Source organism: Sturnira hondurensis, unplaced genomic scaffold (genome assembly GCF_014824575.4).
Source record: "Sturnira hondurensis isolate 20B ecotype Veracruz unplaced genomic scaffold, ASM1482457v3 Scaffold0000867, whole genome shotgun sequence".
Lineage (NCBI taxonomy): Eukaryota > Metazoa > Chordata > Mammalia > Chiroptera > Phyllostomidae > Sturnira > Sturnira hondurensis.
In genome coordinates this window covers 1,664,354-1,686,212 of record NW_028073498.1, presented here as the reverse complement: position 1 = coordinate 1,686,212, position 21,859 = coordinate 1,664,354, and the positions used below count along the sequence as shown (strand labels likewise).

The following is a 21,859-nucleotide window of genomic DNA, read 5'->3' as shown; positions in this document are numbered from 1 at the left end:
AGATACTAAGTTGCATTCTTTCATTCTTGTAGTTTTTTTAATTTACTTCTCACATAAACCTCTTAAATTTAGTTGTGCTCATTTTACAGATGAAGAAATTAGGGCTGAGGTGTGATTTGCCCAGATCCACATTGCCAAGAAGTTTATTCAACTACAGGTTTCATTGATTTCAAAGAACATGGTCAGTTTATTTAGTCATTCAGCAACTACTTGCCAAATATTCCAGGAGTTAAGTTTACTGAGGTTAACAAAGCTGTCACTGCTCTTACGAACTTAAAAATTTATATTTTTTGTGTTAAAATTTATATTTTGTGTGTTAAAAAAATTGCATAATAGTGTATGCAATTTTGTGGTCCCGTTGTGTGGAGGACCTTGCTTACCTGAATGCTGGATTTTTGGTAGCTTTAATCTTCTGGAACATAGCTCTGATCTTGCAAGTAAGTGTACACTAAAGTCTTTTCTCTTTTGTTCTTCTTAACACAAACTTGATTTTTTTTCTTTTTCTCATATCAGGTTGTCATGAGCATATCCTGAGAATTAGGGGAGTTGATAGAGGTGAATATGGTGGTAGTCAGAAGTGGCACTGGCAACCAGATTGCAATAAGTATCCGAAGAATACAGAGGAGACACAGACTCTGTTGTCTGTTAAATTTATTCATTATCATGTTTTTTAAACTTTCCCACTAAATATTAAAGAAGATTCAGTGCCTACTTTTTAAGTCTGAGTTTTTTGAAGTCATGTTTTATCTTAAATCTTTGGTTCTTGGATTTTACTTTATAATAAGTATATTATGAAAATATTAAAAAATATTAGTTACTTAGGCCCTGGCCAGGTAGCTCAGTTGGATAGAACTTATGTGTCAAGGTTGTGGGTTTGATTCTCGGTCAGGGCACATACAAGCATCAATCAGTGAGTGCATAAATGGGTGGGACAAGAAATCAATGTTTCTGTCTGTCTCTCTCTCTCCCTCCCTGCTGCTCCATTTCTCTCTCAAATCTTTTTTTAAAAGTTTTAAAATAATAGTTACCTTTGTAACCTCCCTCACTAAAGTCACAGTAAAATTATTGGAAATAATAACTTATTCTAAAGTCTGTATATTGGCAGTAACCAGAGTTTACTCATTATAGTATTTTATAAAAATTAAGAAAAGGTTGCTTGGTGTAGTTTAATTGGAAACCTGGGGAAGCAATATTATATATATTAGAAAATTTTAATATATGTTAGATTTTTATGACACTAGAATCATCATAAGATTTTTTAGCTAGAAGGATCATTATAAATCATCTCATACTTATTCTGCAGAGGAGGTAACTTGAGGTCCAAAAGAAGTATTGACTTATTTATAGTCACATTTGTAGTTGGTTGCAAAGCTTGGACCTGCAAAGCTCAAGTAATGCAAATTATATAACTTTTTTGACTTTATCTACTTCAGAGTTATGTGGATTAAGTGAAATAGCACATAATATCTATATATGCTCAGGGCTTACCCAGCTCATGGTAGATGTCTAAAAGATGCTGGTTTTCATTTTCTTTTCTTTCTTTTAAATTACATTTTATTGATTACAATTCTCTCCCCTTTGCCCCTCCCAGTACCCCTGCTCCCTCAGGCCATCCCCCCACTATTGTTCATGTCCATGGGTCATGTGTATAAGTGGCTACTCCATGTCCTGTACTGTACTTTACATCCGCATGGTTATTCCGTGACTGCCAATTTGTTACTTCTTAATCGCCTTACCTCTTTACCAATTTCCCCAAATCCCCCTCCCATCTGGCAACCATCAGAAAACTTTTTTCTTATTTGCTTAGTGTGTTTTTTTTAGATTCAATTGTTGATAGGTGTGTATTTATTGCTATTGTTTATAGTTTTGATCTTTTTCTTAAATAAGTCCTTTCAATATTTCACATAATAATGGTTGGTAATGATGAACTCCTTGAGCTTTTTCTTTTCTGGGAAGTTCTATATCTGCCCTTTCATTCTAAATGATGTCTTTGCTGGGTAGAGCAATCTTCGATCTAGGTCCCTGCTTTTCATGACTGAATATTTCTTGCCAGTCCCTTCTAGTCTGCAGTTTCTTTTGAGAAATCAGTTGATAGTCTTATGGGAACTCCTCTGTAGGTAACTAACTGCTTTTCTCTTGCTCCTTTTAAGATTCTCTCTGTATTTTTAACTTTTGCTATTTCGATTATGAAGTGTCTTGGAGTAGGCCTCTTCGCATCCATCTCGTTTGGGATTGTCTATGCTTCTTGGATTTGCATGTCTATTTCCTTCACCAAATTAAGGAAGTTTTCTTTCATTATTTTTTCAAATAGGTTTCTAATTTCTTGCGTTTCTCTTTTCTTTCAGGCACTCCTATGGTGCAAATGTTGGTATACTTACTTGAAATTGTCCCATAGGCTCCTTACATTATTCTGGTGTTCTTGGATTTTCTTCTTGTTCTGATTGGTTGTTTTTGTTTCCTTATGTTCTGTATCATTGCTTTGATTCTTGGCTTCATCCTTTCTTCTGTTGTTTCCCTGTAAATTATTTTTTATTTCAGTTAGTGTCCTTTGTTTCTGACTGGATCTTTTTTATGCTGTTGAGGTCCTTACTAAGTTCCTTGATTATCCTTATAATCAATGTTTTGAAGTCTGCATCTGATAGATTGCTTATCTCCACTTTGTTTAGCTCTTTTTCTGGAGTTTTGATTAGTTGTTTCATTTGGGCCATGTTTTTTTGTCTTCTCATTTTGGCAGCCTCTTTGTGTTAGTTTTTATCTATCGGGTAGAGCTATGACTCCCTGTCTTCATAGTGTGGCCTGATGTAGTAGGTGTTCTATAGGGTCCAGTGGCACAAATTTCCAGTGTCCAGAAACTTCACTATCACCCAAGCTTGGAAATTGAGGTACACCCTCTGTGTGGGCTGAGTACATCTGCCTTTTGTAGTTGAGCCTTGTTTGCTGTTGGCAGGTTAGTGGCGGGGGTGAGGGGTGGGAGATGTACCCAGGCAAGTCAGCTGCAAGGACTGGCTATGACCACTGACCACCAACCTCTTCCCTCCATGGAGTATCAGCTATACAGGGGCGGGGTGGTGGTGTTCCAATGTGGTCTATAATTGTTCACTGGATGTGCAAGCTCTGAGGTTTCCCTGGTGGTGCAGGCCAGAGTTAGCTACCACCTCTGTTCCTCCTGGGACCACACAGCATGAGCTAAAAAGCAGTCTGCAGATGGCTGCCACTTGTGCTGGTTTCCAGGCAAAGCCAAGCTTTGACCCAAAATTGGCTATTTCCAGTGCGGTGCCTTTGTCTGATTAGCCAGAGGTATGGGGTCTGGGGGCTTGCTGAGGTTGCTTGTTGCTTACTTGAGAGGATTAAGGAAGATGTGAAACAGGACTGGAGAGCAGCCATTCATATGGAAAAGCAACTGTTAACCGCTTGGATGGGTATGTAAGTGGTGTGGAGTGGAGCCTAAGGGATTCCCTAAGGGGAGGAGCAAACTGTGATCCAGGTTGAAGGAGAGTCAGATATGGCACCTGCCTGCTGGCTCTGTGGTTCTGTGGCTCTGTGGCTCTGTGGCTCTGTGGCTCTGTGGCTCTGTGGTGGGAGAGGGCTCAGAAAAGGAACAATGGCTTCTACCTTCCTATCTGGGAGAAGGCTGTCTCCCAGCTCTCACCTTGATGTCAGATGCTTCAGTTTCTCCCCTTTTGCCTCTGATGCCTTTCAAGCGGATGCCCTGGTGCTGGACCTCAGAAGGAGTACGTTTGAGTAAGTCTAGGTGCAGGACCTTTAAGAGGAACTGCTTGGGACTCCAGTAGTTCTTTTCACTTACTCAAACCCTGCTAGTTTTTATAGCCAGGAGGTAATGTGGATATTATCTTCCTGGTACTTGGAACCCTGGTCTTTGGAGGCCTGCTGTGGGGCTGGGACCTCTCGCTCTGAGATACCCTCTTAAATTTTTATCCACCACACAAGGGTGTGGAATCAGCCTGTTCTGCATCTCCTTTTCTCCTACCGGTCTGGATAGATGCGGTTTCTTTAGTTCTGTAGTTGTTGGACTTCCATTCAACTTGATTTTTGATGGTTCTGAGTGCTTGTTGATCTGTAATTTAGTTGTAATTTTGATGCGGTTGTGTGAGGTGTACCATGTTTACTATGTCTCCATCTTGGCAAGGAGTGGGGGAATAAAGAGAGGGGGACAGAGAGAGAGAGATAGGAAGAGAGAGACTTTTATGCGAGAGGGAAACATCGATTGGTTGCCTTCTTGCATGCACCCCAACTGGGAATCCACAACCTGGTGTGTGCCCTGACTGAGAGTTGAACTTGTGACCCTTTGGTCTATAGGACAGTGTTTGAACCAACTGAGCTACACTGGCCAGGACCTTTTTTTACATAATTTTCTTTTTATTTACTATAAGAAAATCAAATATATACTCACCTTGTCTAGCTAAGAAATTTAATCTTTTCTAAATCAACCTTTAACTCCATCCCTTTCCCATTGTTTTTACTGGCATTTCTTTTTTTTGAAATTGAATTAATTGGAGCCTGGCTGGGTGGTTCCAATTGGTTGGAGTGTTGTCCTGTACACCAAAATGAAATTGAATTTTTTGGGGTAACATTGATTCATAAAATTATATAGGCTTTAGGTCTACAATTTTATCCTAAGTTAAGTCTTTTTCCATCATTATTTGCCCTCCCATACACTCTTCTGCATTTCCCCCTTTTCCTCTGGTAGTCACCATGTTGTTGTCTGTCTGTAAGGTATGTGTGTGTGTTTTGCTTAATCTGTTCACCTTTTCCACCTAGTCCTGCAGCCCCCCTTCCCTCTGATAGCTGTCAGTCTGTTGGCTATGAATCTGTCCCTTTTCTGTTATGTTTCATATTTTTCTGGAAACTTCATGTTCCTGGTCTTAGTGACAGATGTAATCCAGAGAAGCAGTTAAATAAGAAAAATTATGGTATCATGTCCCCTGTTGTTCACTGGGTTATAGTTTTGTAGAGATTTCATCCCTGAGATTTGCTAAAGAAACAATAGAAGTAAATAAGAAAGAAAGAAAGAAAGAAAGAAAGAAAGAAAGAAAGAAAGAAAGAAAGAAAGAAAGAAAGAGAAAGATCAAGAAAGAAAGAAAAAGAAAGGTCAAAAAAGAAGAAAGGAAGGAATGAAGGGAGGAAGGAAGAAAGGGAAGAAGAGAGGGAGGAAAAGAACAGAGTGCTATAAGTAAGCCCTGAGGCTTAAGACCTGTGTTGATGGCATGATTTGTCATGGATGGGTGTTGTATGAACAGTAGCTATGCCCAAGAAGTTTAAAGTGAAATGTATTACCTGAATTTTGATTGTACCATGTAAGAGTGCACAATATGCCAATTTAAGGATATCTCTGTGTAGTGTTTGAGCCTGCCCCCTACCCCCAACCCCAGCCCACAGTCCACCCATGGTTTTACTGGTAACTGTATTGCCTATTTTTCCCTGAGGAACTGTCAACCTGTAGTCCCTGTTATAATTAATTGGTTTGGCCAAAAAATTCATTTAGTTTTTTCTGTATGATGGCTGTAGTAGTGCTTAGTTGTCTTTAACTTCATTTGAAACAATATTGTTAGACTGTATTGTGACAGCTGTCATATCAGTGTCCATTTAAAAATAACTTACAAAAATTGGCGAATTTTTGTGCAGCCATTTTAATAGTGAAGATGGAAGAAGATATGCACCATTTTGGTGTATTTTGCTTTATCATTTCAAGAAAGGTAAAAATGCAACTGAAATGCAAAAAAAAGATTTGTTCAGTGTATGGAGAAGGTGCTGTGACTGATTGAAAGGTGTCAAAAGTGGTTTGTGAAGTTTCTTGGTGCTATTACTGTTTTGGCCAAATAATTCTTTGCTATGAGGCTGTCTTATGCATTGCAAGATGTTTAGCAGCACCCCTGGCCTCTACCCACAGGAAACCAAAAGCTGGACATAGCTGACATACTGAAAATATTCAAATCAGTAAAGTTATTGATGAAAATGTATCATTTATTTTGTGGAAAAAATGGAGTTTTGGGCCAACCCAATATGTAGTCATTCCATTTTCATGAGATTGACGCCATCAGGCTCTATGGGAGAGCCTGGTTAGCTTAAACCAATCAGTAAAGCCCAGCCATTTGGATGTAATGAGATGTGAAGTCATGTTTGGGGCTCCCTTACTCTAAGTAGCTTCTCTGAGAAATGCTGGTTAGGTTTATATGAGAATGGATGTAGCTCTCTTTCAGAATCTCCTTGTAGTCACCCATGTTGTGACTTGGGGATGTGGGGGATTGCCAGCCTTAGAACAAAGCAAACACCAAGGAAGGCAGAGAGGAGAAAACAAGAGATCATATTTTTAGTGACATCATTGAACCAATCTACCTTTGGTCTTATCAGTTGAGTGAACCATTAAATTATTTTTACTTATGCAGTTTGAATTGGGTTTTCTGTTGCCTGCAACCCAAAAACTAAACCTCTTTACCTCAAATACCCAGGAGCCTAGACCTAGGAAAATCAGTTCAAAAGGTATGCTTCTGGGTAAAATTAAGTTTGTCAGCAAGCATTGGTTGAGCAAGAATTGCTTATCCATTAATTTGTTCAATACATATTTGAAATCCTGCTCTGTGCTAGACTCCATGCCAGGTGTGGGAACTGAAGATTATTTCCTGCCCTAAAGGAACTTACAGTTTAGAAGAGACAAGTCATATAAGTACATTCAAGTAATAATTAAATGTCGTTTTTCTTAAAATTATAGCTACCCCCAATTGCTTTAATTCTCTTTGTTTTAGAATGTGCTATTGCATCTCATTTGTATTTATTATTATATTTCTACCTTACAGTATATAATTTTGCTACATTTACATAGTATGTATATATGTCTTTTCTACTTCATTTTGTTACAGTCTCCAGGAAAGAATAATGGATAAATATTCTTGGACTTTTTAAATGTTAAAATCTGTAACTGGTATAAAACAGCAAATCAGAAATGAGAAAGATGAGCTGGTCAAAAGGTTTCTAATTGCTGCTGACCCTTATCCAGTGATACTTGATTGTTTTTGGATCATGCATTGCTTTCACATGTTGATAGAAGTTAAGGTATTTCCCAGAAAGAGGTAAACATGCATATACCCAAGATCCTTTATCAGTTTCTGGGAGTTCTGCAATTCACTGAAGCTGTTAGAAGTTGAAGGTCTGAAGTTACTATATTTTGCTGTGTATAATGCACACTTTTTTGCCCAAATTTTTGAGGAAAAAATAAGGATGCACATTCTACATGGGTAATACATGAGCTACCTTGTTTCTGTTCTTGTGTTTTATAATTATTTGTTACATAAAATGTGTTAAAAATAAATGCTAAAATTCCTTTATAATACAAAAATAAATATCTAAATATAAGTAAATAAATAATTGAATTAAAAATTAAAGCAAAAGTTTTTTTCCTGATAGTTTGGGCAAAAAACGTGGGTGTACATTATATATGAGAGCACATTCCACATGGCAAAATACGGTAACCTTCAAACCTGCCATTAAATGATGCTCTAGTTGTATAAGCTTACTAGTGGACTGACTGTCTATCTACCTACCTGTCTGTATATCTAAAATCAAGCTTCCCCAACTGAAAATTTTTTAATAGGACAGGTACAACTTTTACTGGCTTTTTTATGTGCTAACCTAATGTACCTGGTTGGCTAGGTACATTACATACATTATCTTATTAATTCTTCACTGGATTTGGTAACATATATACTGTTATTACTATTATTATGTTAATTTTATACTTGAGAATCTGAGACTGAGGGAGTTTAAAAATACCTTGTCCAAGTTTAGACAGCCTGTAAATAGTGAAGTTGGATTTCAAACCCATTATTTGTCTTCTTACTCATTAACTGTTTTGCTTCTCAGGTAATTGATTGAAGGTTTTCTGTATAGCCTCCAGTATGTAATAAGTAGTCATACTTTTGCTGTTGCTGTTGTTTATTTATTTAGCAAATACTTTTTGAGCAACTATTCTTAATACCTTTAGTTCTTAAGGATAGAAATGTTTTTTCTTAGGACCCTTAGACTCAAGGAGCAGAATCCATTTCAAACTAGATTAAATATAATAGTGAATCTTGTGGGTGGAGACTGGGATTTTGGACAGGAAAAGTTCCAGGATTTATGAAGAAGTGGAACCAGTACTTAGAAAGTTCGGAAATCCAGATAGCTCCTATCAAATTATTGCCGACGTGACCTTCCTTTTTATGGTAACCGTTTTACCGTTTTATTGAGATATAAATCATATACCATGCAGTCGATCCATTTAAAAAATATATTTCAGCGGTTTTTTAGTGTATTAAGAGTTGTGGAACCATCACAGTCAATTTTAGAATATTGTCATCACCCTCAGAAAGAAACTTCTTAGCTATAACCTCCAAACCTCCCCATCCCCCCAACCTGAGACACTAATCCACTTTCTGTGTCTATGAACTTGCCTTTTCTGGACTTCATATGTAATAGGTAAACTTTTGTGACTTAGCATAATGGTTTCAAGGTTCAACCATGTTGTATCATGTATCAGCATGTCATTTCTTTTTTTTTTTTAATATTTTATTTACTTTTCTTTAGAGAGGAAGAGAAGGAGAGAGGGAGAGAAATATCAATGTATGGTTGCCTCTCATGCGTCCCCTTCTGGGAACTGGCCTGCAACCCAGGCATGTGCCCTGACTGGGAATCGAACCGCAATCGTGTGGTTCGCAGGCCCACGCTCAATCCACTGAGCTACACCAGCCAGGGCAGCATGTCATTTCTTTTTATGACCAAATAATATTTTGTTTAGATATACCATAATTTGTTTATCTGTTTATCAGTTGAGGGGCAGTTGGGTTGATTCCACCTTTTAGTTATTAGGAATAATGCTGCTAGGAACATTCCAAGGTCCTGTAGTTTTAATAACTTGCAAACCCACCCTGGAGCCACAGGAAAGAGAGAACCCTGATTGTTATTTAAAAATAAATGTTTTTTTACTGGCAGTATTTTTCTTCCTGTCCGTCTGTCTGTCTGTCTGTCTATTTATTTAAGAGAGGGAGAAAGGGAGAGAAACATTGATTGGTTGCCTCTTGTATGCGCCCTGACCTGGGATTGAACCTGCAACCTAGGTATGTGCTCTGACCAGGAATCGAACCTGTGACTTTTCACTTTGCAGGATGACACCCAGCCAACTGAGTCACACGAGTCAGGGCTGAATTTTTTTTTTTAAGATTGTATTTATTTATTTTTATACAGAGGGGAAGGGTAGAAGAAAGGGAGGGAGAGAAACATCAGTGTGTGATTGCCTCTTGTGTGACCTCTTCAGAGACCTGGCCCACAACCCAGGCATGTGCCCTGACTGGGAATCAAACCAGTGACTCTTTGGTTTGCAGGGCAGTGCTCAATCCACTGAGCCACACCAGCCAGGCTTGATTTTTTTTTTTTGTTGTTGCCCTCGGCAGGCTTTTGGAAGGTAAAAGAATATATTAAGTTTTACTTGGAAATATTAAAATAACCAGAAGAGTTTTAAAAATTACATTTGGACTCCACAGGGTGCAGAAACGCTAAGCTGGGTATAGGACTGAGTTAATCCTTCCTGCCCACTTTGTTATTAAGGTGAAGCCACAGGTATAGGGAGGTGCATGGGTGTTCTAGTGCCTTCAAATTTAGTATCAGTGACTTTGATAGTGTTTTGATTTGTAATGATCAATATGCTATCTGTTTTGTAATGACATGGTAGGATTAGGCAACTATAAATATTCTTTAAAATTTATTGTGGTAAAATATACGTAAGTTTACCATCTTAACCACACATAAATTTACATCTTAACCGTTTATAAGGGTGCACTTCAGTAGCATTAAGTACATTCACACCATTGTAAGCATCACTCTTATCCATCTTCAGAATCTTCATCAACCCAGAATGAAACTGTTCCAGTTAAACTCCTTGCCTCCCTCCTGTCCTGGACAACTCTACCATTTTACTTTATGAATTTGAATGCTCTGGGTCATACAGTATTTGTCTTTTTATGACTGGCTTATTTCATTTAACATAATGTCTTCAAGGTTCATGTTGTAGCATGTATTACAATCTCCTTGCTTTTTAAGGATAAACAGTATTCTCTGATATGTGTATAGCACTTTTTATTATCAGTTCATAGTTATTGGACACTTGCGTTTTTCCTACCCTTTTTATTGTGAATAATGTTCCTATGAACATGGGTATGCAAATAGTTCTTTGAGTGATGGCCTTAGTTTTGGGGGGGTCTATAACCAGAAGTGGACTTGCTGGGTCACATAGTAATTTTATTTTCAATTTTTTGAGGAAGTGCCTGCAATATTGGTTTTTGTAGAGGCTGCACCATTTAACATTCTCACCAGCCATGCACAGAAGTTCCAGTTGTTCCACATTCTTGCCAACACTTTTTTTATAACAGTTATCCTAGTGGATGTGAAGTGGTATCTCATTGTCGTTTTGATTTTCGTTTCCCTGAGGATTAGTACTTTAAGCACCATTTTGTATTGTTATTGGCTGTTTCTTTATCATCTTTAGAAAAAATTTTTATTCATATCCTTTGTCTATTTTTAAATTGGATTGTCTTTTTTATTATTGAGTTTTAAGAGTTCTGTTTTCTATAGAATACTTTCAGTTTCTAGGGGTGTCCAACCTTTTGGTGTTTTTGGGCAGCAGTGGAAGAAGAGTTGTCTTGGGCCATGCATTAAATACACAAACACTAAAGAAAACTGATGGGCAAAAATAAGGTTTTAAGTAAATTTACGATTTTGTTTTGGGCCACATTCATAGCCATCCTGGGCTGCGTGCGGCCTGTGGGTTGGACACCGGTGGACGAAAGTCCCTGGATATATGATTTGCAAACATTTTTCTCATTATGTAGGTTGACTTTTTTAAAAAATATTTTATTTATTTACTTTTAGAGAGAGGGGATGGGAAGGAGAAAGTGGGAGAGAAACATCAATGTGTGGTTGCCTCTCATGTGTCCCCCACTGGGGACTTGGCCTGCAACCCAGGCATGTGCCCTGACTGGGAACTGAACCAGCAACCCTTTGCTTCACAGGCCCGTGCTCAATCCACTGAGCTACACTAGCCAGGGCTAGGTTGACTTTTTACTTTCTTGAGGGTGTCCTTGGAAATGCAGGGTTTTGATTTTGCTGAAGTCCAGTTTGTCTATTTCTTTTGTTGCTTGTGCTTTTGGTGTTATTAAAAAGCCACTGCCAGCCCTGACCAGTGTGGCTCAGTTGGTTGGGTATCATTCCCCAAAGCAAAAGGTTGTGGTTCAGTTCTGGTCAGGGCCCATGCCTGGGTTGCCAGTTAGGTCCCTGGTGCAGGTGTGTGCGAGAGGCACCTGATCTCTCCTTTCTTCCTCCCTTCCCCTCTCTCTAAAAATAAATAAAACATAAAAAGCCACTGCGAAATTCAAGAGCATGATGATTTATTTACTCCTTTGTTTTTTTAAGTGTTTTATAGTTTTTTAGTTTCAACTCTTACAAAAAGGGTCTTGAATTGTTAGGCTAATTTTTTGTACATGCTATGAAGCACAGTTACAGTTTTATTCATTGCACATGGATATGCAGTTGTCTGGGCACCATTTGTGCTGGGGCCATTGTTAGGCACCCTTCTCAGTTCTGTTCCATTAATCTGTACGTGTGTGTATCCTTATGCCATTATCACACTGTCTTGACTAAGTTTGAAATGGGGAAGTATGAGTTCTCCCTCCAACTTCGATCTTTTTCAATATTGTTTGGCTATTCTGCATCCTTTGAGTTTACATATGAATTTTAGAGTCAACTTGTCAGTTTCTACAGATAAACCAGCAAAGAAACCTATTGTGATAGGGATTGTATTGCAACTATAGGTCAGCTTGAAGAACATTGCCATCTTAACAGCAAACTTGCTTTTACTGCTTTGGACATATAAATGGACCTACATTCTCCTTTCAGCTCCTGAGTTTATATGTTCTCAGTTCATAGGACTGTTCTGTCTAGTCTCTCAATTTCAAATCCAGTTGCCCATCTTAGATCCTTGCCCCCTTCCATTCTAGTGGAGCCTAGGGTGTAGGATCATGAATATAAACATATAAATATCACTGCTTGGGGCTTATTCCTATGGTGAGGGGAAGATGGTCTTAAAGGAGGAGTGTGAGTTTGTGATATTGTCTGTTCATCTTGGAACTGCCATTCATGAACCAGGCACCTCTTTGTTGTTGAGAGCTGTTCATCAGGCACTGGTCATGTGGCAGCTGGTTCCAGCAATCCTTTGGGTGGCTGTTCCAAAGTCAGTTCTAGAGGAAAAAAGGCTACTTACTCATGCCTATGACTGCTGCCTCCTTGGATTTTCTAGGTGGCGTGCTCCTCTGAAAACCATTCCTATTTTATGGGACTCTTCTGGGCACTTTCTCATTAGAGTGTTTCTTCAGCATCACCCAAAACATGATGGGTATCTCAAGTTTCCTGATTATTATATATCCTTCAGTCATTGAAACAGTCTTAGTGCCCAAGCAAGCTAATAATTCCCTCTCAAAGAGTAAGTGTACTTGGTTGGCAGCATCTTGGAATTCTCTTGTCCAAAATCTCAATGGTCACTGCTGTGGAGTGTTCATGAGCTTTTGCTGTGTCAGTCTGCATGAATACAGGTGGTTGCAGACACTTCCAAAATCATAAATGAATGGTGGTCATTAGGGCCCGAAAGTATTGAGAACTACAGCTATCTTTCACTTTGCAGGATGATGCCAGTCAACTGAACCACACCAGTCAGGGCAACAGGTTTTGGTTTTATAGTGCATTGGGATCCTGTATTATGGAGTCTCAGAAAAGTTTCTTCTCTGGCCATTTTACCCACGCATGTGCATATGGCCTTGGTTCTCTGGCTGTGGGTAGGCCAGAAGATCCTGACCTTGATTAGGATTTCTAACCATCACTCCAATGGATTCTTGGTCATATTCCTCATCTTACTGGGATAAGTTGAACAGATGTATTTGGGGCTCTGTAATGTTGGGGTACCAGTGAGGGTCCACTATTGTTTCCCCCAGTTTCTGGTAGTGCTGCATCAGTACCTTTGTTTCAACTCCATCAAGTGTCTCCTTTATTCATCACATTTTTCAAAAGCTAACTGAAGATTTCCACTCTGCTGGGTCTGTCAGTGGTTTTGAGTTTGAAATCTGTTCTTTTTTAAAAAAATTATTAAAAAGGGAGATTAGGAAGTATTAGGAAGTAATAAAAATACCAGACATTTTCCTTATTGTAATCTTTATCTTATTAATTCATTATTTTATGTGTTGTTCACAAATCCCCTAGAATCATTTTGTGAATCATGGATTAATATATGAACCCATACTGCTAGACTGTTTTATTTATGTTGTTTAACCACCTAGAATATCTCAAGACCACCTAGAATATCTCAAGCATGGGTCTTACTACCCTCTCTTCAAGGAATAGGATACTTAAAGGGGGGGCAGTGTAGGATCATGTTAAACTTTTGAAAAGTGAGCATGTCATTCCTTCCCTGCCTTTCCCCACCTCTCTTTTCTCCCAGCCCCTCCCCCAAAGAAAAAGTCCTTATATAGGTGAGTATTATTCGTGGTGGTTTGAGGTTGCTAGAAAGGGTCACATAATTAGGGAATTTTGTCCCTGATGCACATTTGTCATTCAAGGGTTTCCCTCCCTTGGCCTCCAGGGGATTTCAGTTCACCATTTTTCTGTGTGAATATCCTAATTCATATATCCCAAGTCTTTTCTATACCATAAGTCTTTTTTCTTTCTTGATTTACTCTTATTCATGTGATGACAAATTCCTTGAGAAAGAAATCATGAAGGGTAAAATTTCTGTAGTTACGAATGTCAGAAAATACTACCTCCCCTCCTGCCTTCGTTGATAGTTTTTTTGTTGATCATTCAAAGTTGGAGGTAACCTTCCTTCAGAATTTAGAGAGCTTTGTTCTATACTAAAACTTTCCAGTGTTGAGAAATTTGAAGTCAGTCTGGTTTTTGGTTCTTTGCATTTTTTTTTCTTCGTAAGAATCTTTTGGTCCTTCATTATAAAGTTTGATGTGCTAGGTGATGGGCTCTGTTCTGATAACTCCAGTTAATTTGATAGCTCAAGTCATCCAGTTGGGTTCTTCCCCTATGTGTTTTGGTCTTTATCATCCATGTTAGAGGCTCTCCTAAGATGTTTAGTAATCCTTGACAGTCTGCTTATTTTTAAAAAGATAGGATTAACAGCTGATTGGAATCTGAGTGCTTGGGTTAGGCTTGGCATTTGAGTTTCATTTTAATGTAGCGCAGCTAGTGTCACTTTCTTTGAGCCTGATTGCCTGACTATGGAAGAGGCTGTTGGTCTCTGAATTCAGGCATTCAGTTAGCATAGATTTTAGAATGGCTTCCATGCTCTAAACTGTATATCCTAGTCTAGAGACCTTCTATTTAACCTTTTCCAGAAATGAAAGGTATTGAGCCTTCTTATTATAAGCATTTCAGAGAGCTCTTGGAACTAGGCTGATAAGTTACGTATTTTTAAAAATTAGCTGTGGCTGATGTGGCTCAGTAGATTGAGTTCTGCCTTGTATATTAAAGGGTTGCTGATTGGATTCCCAGTCAGGGCACATGCCTGGATTGCGGGCCGGGTCCCCAGTAGGGGGCACTTGAGAGGCAAACACACATTAGTGTTTCTTTATCCCTCTCTTCCCCTCTCTCTAGAAATAAATAAATAAATAAAATCCTTTAAAAATTGATGAGAGAAAGAGGGACAGAGAAAGGGAAAGAGGGAGAGAAGGGAAGAGGGTGACAGAGAGGGAAACACACATCAGTTTATTTTTTTACTTGTTTATGTGTTCATTGGTTGATTCTTGTATGTGCCCTGACTGGGGGATTGAACCCTGTCTTGGCATAATGGGATGATGCTCTAACCAGCTAGCTGAGCTACTTGGCCAGGGCCAAGTTATACTTTTCTTTGAAGGAGTATAAAACCACAGATTATCTCACTTAATACTTAATCTGCTGATGGAAAGCTGACCTGATGTGAAATTCTTACAAAAGTTACACCCACTGGTGTTGCCTTTATCAATCTGTATCTTTACCTTTTCTAAAGTTTTGGAACTCTTTCTTATTTCTAAGAAGATGAAATAGCATCCGGGTTAAACCTCCCCCCCCAAAAAGATCAGAAAAAATAGATAGCAACCAATTGCTTTAAGAAAACAAGCTTATGTTAAAAACAAAAATTCGCCTAAATCCAGTTTTAAAATACTAAAAACATGACAGTCAGATTACTCATAACATTATTCTTCCCTTTTGACCCAGTAAATCCATGCGTAGGGCGTTAAGCACAATGACTGAATTGCTGAAGGTGTTTTATTTCAGGTTCTCTGTTAGGACAAATATGGTGATTTCAGAAATTTTAACATTTGAAAGAATGTAAAAATGTGTGACTTAAAAATAAGTAAGACTAAATTCCATCCAACACAGCAGAGTATGATTAGGCAAATAACGATCAAATATTTAATATTAAATTGGAAGAATAATAGAGCACAGGATTTGGATTGTGAATGCAATTGTGCATACATATAGAAAAGAATTAAGGCCACCACTAGCCCCAATGGCACCATTGCCAAATAGCAAAAGGTCCATAGCTCAGCTAGCAGGACTGCCCCTTCATGTGAATTAGGAGAATCACCTTCCTCCAGGCTGATGGTATCTGTGTACCACGCACATGCCTGAGTTTCTGCCCTGCTTCATTTCCTGTGCTGGGTGTCCTTAGTGTAGGGCAGAAGTTATGACAATGTCATTTACTGTGTGTTAGGAACAGTGCTAAATACCTTACAAACATTACTGAACAATTTTCATAACAACTCAGTAAGGTATTACCCCCTTTTTTTACAGTTAATTCTTCAACCCAGACATCCTCTAAACTTCATAATTATATGTCTGTTTGTGTTTTTTATTTGCAATATAGCAGCTGGAACAATCCTTTTAAGACCTAAGGCAGACTTTATGTCTTCTACTCAAAACCTTTCCGTGGCTTTTTGTTTTGCTCAGTAAAAGGCAAAGTCCTTACAGTTACCTACAAGGCAGTATGTTATTTGCATTGTCTCCCCTGCCCCCAGCTGTACTTAGTTCACTGAACTCCATGATCTCTCAGGTGTGCCTTGTTCACAGGACACTCCTGCTCTAGGGTTTTCATTGGCTGTTCTCCCAGATATCTGCAAGTTGAACTCCCTGACTATCAAGTCTTGGCTCAACTGTTACCTCCTTCCTGAGGCCTAGTCTGTCTTCACTATATAAATTGCAACTTGCCTCTTCCTCTAGCACTTACCACCCACTATTGTATTATATAACTTACTTTATTGTGTGTCTCTCCACTAGAAGACAACACTTCTCTTGAAATCAGAGATCTTTGTCTCTGTTTGACTGAGGTAATTGAAGAAGCTAGAACAGTGCCTGGTGCATAGTTGGCACTCAGTAATATTCATTGCATGAAAGATGGAGAAAATTGGCATGGGGAAAGTCAAGTATTTAAGCAAAAGGCCACACAGCTAATAAAAGGTGGAGGTAGATTTTGAACCGAGATCCATATATTTTGCTTCTAATTAGGAGCTGCTGTCAAGAAATGTTTTTAGGATGAGTAAGATTATGGGTAACTTTTTTCCCTTATCCTTTTCCTCAAATTTAATTCTTCTTATATCATTTTAAACAAAAGTAAAACTTTTAAAGGTACCAGAGTAGAAGGAAAAAGCCAGCTATCTATCAGGAAGTAAGAGCAGGCAGCCACAAGATTGAAATGTGGCATCTTATCTGAGCAACTGCTTGTCTCACAAATGCACTGATCTTATCTCTGACGAATAAAAAATGATGGTGTGATAAAACCCTAGTGAAACTTGTGATTGCTTTGACCTTAGATATTCTGTCAGTAATCCTGGTTCTCTGTTTTATTTTGTAACCTTGGACAATTTTATTTAACCTTTTTGGTCTTCAGTTTCCTAATCTCCAAAATGAGAGGTATAGTTTTTCTCATGGTTGTTGGGCTTATTAAATGAAATATTGTATGTAAAGAACAAACTTGTTAGTACATACTGAAATGGAAAAAACTCAGTATTATCATTATTGTTGCTGCTTAGTTGGGACAGAATTTTAAGATTTTTTTTGGGGGGGGTGGCGGATATATCTTATTGCCTGGTCAGTTGGCAGGTGTCAAAATAGAGAGCAAACCACTATTGTTAATTGTTTAGATAGCCAAACAATCTTTGTTAAGTGTGTTTTTTTATGGATGCTTGCTTGTGGTTATAATTTTATATTACATCTTAAAAATAGCCATTTTTCGACTTCCGGCCAAGATGGAGGCATAGGTGGAAACACTATACCTCCTTGCACAACCAAGTTCATGAACCGCAAATATTTAAAAACCAGAACGCAACCAAAACAGAGAGAAAATTAAACTGTACCAAAGTCTGACAACAACAAATCATTCATCCAGACTGGTAGGAGGGGCAGAGTCAGTGGCTGGCAGAAAGGGGTCGCACAGGAAAAAGTGGTCAGGCCGACGACTCAGGCACACAGGTGGTGGTTGGCAGACCCCAGGCATGGGGTGGCAACGGGCAGACCCAGTGAGGGCACAAGGCAACTGGCTGACTGTGGTCACACATTCGGACACAGATAAAACAGGCAAAGGAATGGGCAGTGAGATAGACCATGCAACCCACGGCCCCAGTGCTGGGAAATAAACCTTAAAAGCACCAGTTGGAAAAACTTTCTGGGGGTCGAGGTGCTGGGAGAGGCTCCCATACTCACAGAGAGTTTGTTGGAGAGATTCACAGGGTTCTGGAGGGTGTACAAGCCCATACATCTGGGAACTAGCACCAGAAGGCCCCAATTTGCTTGTAGGAAGCAGCAGCAGAGGGGACCGAGATCTGAGAGAGAGTAGAGCAAATTTCATTGCCTCTCTCTGACCCTGCCCCCACATACAGCATCACAACCCAGCGACTGGGTTGCCCCACCCTAGTGAATACCTAAGGTTCCACCCATCATACATAATAGGCGTGAACAGACCAAAACATTGTGGCTCAAGAACAGCTCAAAACCCCAGAACCAATAAAACATCTAAGCAACCAAGAGATAGCCAACCTATCAGATGCACAGTTGAAAATACTGGTGATCAGGATGCTCACAGAACTGGTTGATTTTAGTCACAAATTAGACGAACAAATGAAGGCTTCACTAAGTGAAATGAAGCAAAATGCACAGAGAAACAATAGTGATGGGAAGGAAACTGGGACTAAAATCAATCGAGTGGGCCAGAAGGAGGAAAAAAACGACCAAACAGAAAACAATGAAGAAACAAGAATTCAAAAAAGTGGAGAGGCTTAAGAACCTCCAGGACATCTTTAAATGTTCCAACATCTGAATTATAGGGGTACCAGAAGGGGAAGAGGAAGAGCAACAAGTGGAAAACTTATTTGAACAAATAATAAAGGAGAACTTCCCCAATCTGGCAAAGGAAATAGACTTCCAGGAAGTCCAAGAAGCTCAGAGTCCCAAAGAAGTTGGACCCAAGGAGGAACACACCAAGGCACATCATAATTACATTACCCAAGATTAAAGATAAGGAAAGAATCTTAAAAGCAGCAAGAGAAAACAAGACAGTTACCTACAAAGGAGTCCCCATCAGACTGTCAGCTGATTTCTCAAAAGAGACCTTATAGGCAAGAAGGGGCTGGAAAGAAGTATTCCAAGTCATGAAATCCAAAGACCACATCCAAGATTGCTCTATCCAGCAAAGCTTTCATTTAGAATGGAAGGGCAGGTAAAGTGCTTCTCAAATAAGGTCAAGTTCAAGGAGTTCATCATCACCAAGCCCTTATATGAAATGTTAAAAGGACTTATCTAAGAAAAAGTAGATAAAAAATAAGAACAGTGAAAGGACAGCAAACTTACAGTTATTAACAACCACACCTGAAACAAAAGCAAACTAAGAGGACAGCTAGATCAGGAGCAGAACCATAGAAATGGAGATCACATGGAGGGTTAGCAACAGGGGAGTGGGGGAGGGGGAGAAGGTAGAGAGACAAAGTAGCATAGAAGGTAGGTAGAAAATAGACGGGGGAGGACAAGAATAGTATGAAATATAGAATCTAAAGAACTTGTGACACATGGACTAAAGGGGGGAATGGGAGGAATGGGGGCAGTGGCTGTGCAGGGTAGAGGGGAATGAAGGGGGGGAATGAGACAACTGTAATGACATAATCAATAAAATATATTAAAAATAGCCATTTTCTTAATAATTTACATACATTTTAACATTTCATATATTGTGGATTCCACAACTACCATCCTATTGATTTTGAAGTCTTGGTTGAGTAATAATGCCTGTGAGTCAGATGTCATACAAAGTTCTGGGAGAACAAAGAAGCTTACAGCAGATGGGGAGGCAGACATGTAAATAAATAAATTACAATACAAGGTGAGAAGTGCTATTAATATATGTGTAATATAAATATGAAAAAGAGGAGAGTAGTGAATTCTTTATGAATGGGGAGCAAATAAGGGAGGCTTTGTGAGGGAGAATTTTGGGTGCTTTACCTAAAGAACTTCACAGAGGACCCAGAGCTTCAGTGGAGGTGTTCAGAATTCTACTGAGGGACTGCCCTCAAAGAATGACTTCTGGAAACCCACTTTGTACATTTGCAGGTTTTCCCACTGTACAAAGACTGTACCTCTCAAGCCATCTAGAAGAGAAGGTAAAAAGTCACTAGACTAAATGAGTGCTATCAATAGAACCTTTTTTCTATTTTGTACCCTTTGGAGGAGGATTTAAATTGGGGAGGGAATCTACATTAAGTTCAATGAAATAGAGTTAACACCAACTCTCTTTCGCTATTTTATTTGAAAGCATAAAAGAACATTCTCTAAGCAGGCAGGAAACAGAAGGCCCTGCAGCAAGCAACCAAGATCATTTTAAGAAGTAGTAAATGAGAAAGTACAGGAAGGGCTAAAATTGAGAGACATAATATTAGAATTCAACACATGGCAAAATAATTTAGTTAATGAGACTATATAGTGTAAGAATCATGGGTATGCAACTTCCATGCCTTAAAAATGTCCTATGGTTTAAGTGAGTGAACAATTTAACCTAATCAGTATTGGGAGAAAGTCTCTGATTAGTCAGTGTAGCCATTAAAGTAGATAGCTTCATAGTAAATTTGAATGGTAAGGTCACAAAATGCCTAATGATACCTAAGGAAAAGAATGAAAAGTTAATATACTGAGAATTTTTTTTTGAGTCCAGATAACAACAAACTGCATGAAATTGGAAGAACTATACAAAGTATTATTTTTTTTAAAGATTTTATTTATTTATTTATTTTTAGAGGGGAAGGAGAGAGGGAGAGAAACATCAATGTATGGTTGCCTTTTTGTGCATCCCCTGCTGGTAGTTAGCCTGCAAGGAACCGGTTTGCAACCCAGGCGTGTGCCCTGACTGGGAATCGAACCGTGATATACAAAGTATTATTTTTAAAAAGTAACATAAGGTAGAATTATCACACACATGGAGACAGTTCATTGGTAGGACAAATAAAGACACTTTAAGACTAGATGTATCTTTTAAAAACTGATTATTCAAGTGCAGGAAGATAATATTTTGTTGGATAAATGCCTTTGGAGAAATTGATGGCAGCTCTCCCAGGGATTATAGGCTTTAGGATTACATCAGTAGCTTTCAAACTTAGTAGTGATCCACACTAAGAAATATATTTTGTAATGTTTATGTACCTAAATCAAAGATTTCTCAAAATAGTACTTACCTGTCCTTTGTGAAATATGTTTTCCTCTATTTTTTAAAGAAAGCTGGTCATGACTTACCAAAACGATTTCCTGACCAGTAATGGGTCATACACCACCGTTTGAAAAAGTGCTGAGTTATACTCTAGGGAAGAAAGAGATTTGAGTATTTTATGTCTCTTCCCTGAAGAAGCTGGTCGTTAAGAAGGTACCTACTCTGTCTTTGTTTGAAACCATGTTGGGTACTGTTTTAGTTAAACCACAAAAAGGGATCAAAGAAGGCAGCTGACATTGATTTCAAGATAAAGCCTATCAGATGATTCAGGGTCTTGGCCTTGGACTCTCTGTTGAATCCCTTGCTGCATAATTCAGGTCTATATGTCTTTCTACAATACTGTACATACTTTGTCCCTAAACTCAGTACTATTTAGAATTTATACACCATCTTTTAACTTAGATATAGAAACTTGGACATATCTCTTAATTTTCTAAAGATTTAAATATTCATGTAGAAAATAAATGAGGTTGAGTGATTATGACAAGTAAACTGTGATAATGAAGACAAAGCTTTGAAAAAGAGTTTTAGACTGTAAGAGTCTGGAATTATGTGACTAAAGTGGACATATCCTCAAACTCCAGTATAGCAGAATGGAGTATGAAGCCAATAAAAGGCAAACTTTTTGGTGAACCTGTGCCCCCCCACCCCCCCAGAAATAATGTGGGCTAGAAATAATAGATTCAGAGAAATTTAGATAAACTCATGATGACAGATATAGAGTGGGTGGCTACAGAAAGCCAAGTTAATGAATTCTTTTTTCGATCATGAAATATGCATATTCTGGTGTCTTCTGGAAATTGACTTTGGGGGTTAGGCCTGTTGTGGCAGTTCATTAATGGAATAGTAGCCAAAGTGGAGGAAGGAGAGTAGAGTTAGGATCTAGGCTCTTGATTTCTGAGGTGTTCTGCGATGCTGTGGGGAGGGAGGGGTTCTGGAGTGCAGAAAGAAGCAGCTTAGAACCAGTTGAACCTGAATTGTAGCATAGGCTGGAAGAATTCATATTAAATAAATTGTAAGCTTTCTAAATTTATAGAATTTAGC

At 38.6% G+C, this 21,859-nt stretch overlaps 1 protein-coding gene and 1 long non-coding RNA gene across 2 annotated transcripts in view; one reads left to right on the top strand and one right to left on the bottom strand.

Annotated features, from left to right (window-relative positions):
• The window catches only part of RAF1 (Raf-1 proto-oncogene, serine/threonine kinase), an 82,838-nt gene that overhangs the window by 24,501 nt on the left and 36,478 nt on the right, over window positions 1–21,859 (top strand). The gene's annotated exons all lie outside the window — the stretch shown is intronic.
• Window positions 7,363–18,872, bottom strand: LOC118990315 (uncharacterized). Its single transcript, XR_005067196.1, has 3 exons — window positions 18,861–18,872; window positions 16,361–16,362; window positions 7,363–7,485 (listed from the first exon to the last, which is right to left on the bottom strand). It is a non-coding gene; the product is annotated as an uncharacterized LOC118990315 (long non-coding RNA).